Genomic DNA, 2,498 nt, shown 5'->3' with positions numbered 1-2,498 from the left:
CTGTAGTTAAACCACTCCGTGCTAACAAGTGTTCCGCATCCACTTCAGCGCACTTTGATGATGATATTGTATTGGACACGTATTGACACACACGATATCCTTCACAGCAATCTTTACTATTTTTGATATGTTTTAAAGAAAATACTCGAGCATTTAACTCACCAAAGTGCACTGTTGAGTAATGTCCACTAGATGGCGGGAGACAATTACACAATTCAGAGAGCATACTCCACTTTAAAAATGGTCACAAATGGCTTTATTGATTGTCCATTTCTTGATTATTAATATTTTACTAACCTTGTTGTTCATCCTCTTTAAGAACATAATTGGACAACACTGCAGAATAGATCCTATCGTAAAATGCTTGGGGGAATTAACCAAAGTAGACTGTAGTATTAAACATTATGATTTAATGTATTTCAATTCACTCTGTGAAATAAAGTGAAATGGGTAATAATGGTCCGTGTATGAAGTATAATTATTTTTCAGTAGTTCACTTTGTACAATGAAAATATCTATCTTTTTTTTTGCCCTCCAACAGGGAGTCAAAGGTCAGGCCAGTACAGCTATTGGGGATTGATGTTTGGAGATATTTAAGCAGAATGGATACTTGAGAATTTGAACATTGGTTGGTGCCCACAACCACAGCCACCCTGCTGCATCTGTCTAGTGTCAGTAAATGGCACTGGAGACGACACATGCATTTACTGTACTGTGTACAAATAGGAAATGGCAAAATTGTCCTTTAGTTCATAGCTAGGCCATGCTTCTTCAAAGGGTACATGATTCAAGCTCTGTGAAATGTTTTAAACTTCATGCTTTGTTCTTTTTCGCCTTAATCTGATCAAGACAGAGGAAAAGCAGATAAAATATACTGCAGTGGTACAAACCAAGTTCTTCATGAGATTTTACATTATTTTGAAACTGTTCCAACAACAATCAGGGTGCCACAGTATAAACACACGGCTATGTCGGACTGTATTATCCCCTTGCCAAGTGTTGACTGAGGGTGACTGGTCACAGCTGAGCTAGCTGCCAGCCAGACAGCCTTGCTTGTTAAAAAAAAGCCCCTGGGCCTTTTGGATTGCAAAGGTTGAGGCGACACTTTTGTCACAAGGAGTTTCCAAGCACCTACTTGACATGATCAGGGGGAAAAATGTGATGTGATGAGTGAGCCCTTGAGACGATATGATAAATGACAATGTAGCAAAGGCAAATAGGGATAGCGCCAAAGAGGAAGTGAGAAGGGAGGGAGAGGGGGGGGGGGGGGGTGCCTGGGTCTTTTTTGGCTTGCCTCTGACCATGCTGACTTCTGGTATATATGCGTGACAAAGACAAAACAGACGCACTGTCACCAACACTTGGCTGGAAAATAGATTGTTTTCGTCTTGCTATTGTTATCCCTGCTCACTCAGTCTCAGTGAGATAGGATTTAGGCTGACTTGGCAGGGTGAGAGGACCTGTCTGTGGAGGATACCCATGCATCTATGGCTCTCATCTCAGGAGAGACAGCTAGGCGATAGCTGGGATGCAGCCAAACAGCTGTGAGGAAAATCTCTATTACCCTTTTGCTGCTTTGAGTATGCATTTATCATACTCTTGTGGTGAAATCCTGTACCTGCTTACATAAGGATTAATTTGATCAAATGTAATAGGTCATTGCAGGAAAGAAGAGTTTTCTTTAGAAAAGACCCTGCCCTATTTTTCCTGGACAAGGGAAAATAAGGATAAGGAGATGTTTTGTGAGCATCTTTGCATCAGGGTGTTAAAGGCCCACACTATTCACATTCTTTAACAGCACAAGTAACCCAATAACAGGGTTATCAGTGGATGACATTTTAATTTAGCCAATAGATTTATGTATTCTTTATGTAAGGACCTGGGATTAGTCTGGGTTTCATAATCTCTTCTGACCCCTTTTTGTCTTAAAGGTCATTTTATTTTAAATATGTCTTTATGTCTATTAAAGCATGGAAGGAAGCTCAGTGTGTTAGTTCAGAAAACACTGTATAATTCCATTGTATTTCCAATTATCTTGTATTAATATAATGAACCCAAATACAACCCTTATCTCATAATTGAGAAACTCTGTCCTGTGTAATGACTACAAGAGGAAATCCACACCACTACCTTATTCATCTAGAATTTATGAAAGCAGAAAATTAAATGTGCATTACAGTGTAGATGATATCCTTAAATGTTTTATTCATTCATTTGATTGGGCCATATGCTGTGCGCTCCATAACTCATTTTGCCTGAGGAGCTCTGAAACCTTCTTGGGTGAGTGGATAATTTAGGGAATCACTATAATGAACTTCATACTTAAAGAAAAACTTAAGGGGTTGAGGGACAGTAGAGAACCCCTCTGTTTTACTTTTAATACTTTAATAGTCTTCAGGAGTTTACAGCGTCTGTCTTATTCAATGCTGTTATCGTAATCACTCACCTACAAACAAGCATGTTTTAACACTGTGGTTGAGACAGGCTAAAACAGTGCA

The sequence above is a fragment of the Trachinotus anak genome, unplaced genomic scaffold (genome assembly GCF_046630095.1).
Source record: "Trachinotus anak isolate AG129_WGS33_773 ecotype Australia unplaced genomic scaffold, CSIRO_AGI_Tana_v1 ptg000016l, whole genome shotgun sequence".
In the NCBI taxonomy this organism is placed as follows: Eukaryota; Metazoa; Chordata; class Actinopteri; order Carangiformes; family Carangidae; genus Trachinotus; species Trachinotus anak.
The sequence above is the reverse complement of the archived record's forward strand: the minus strand, read 5'-3'. Positions refer to the sequence as shown.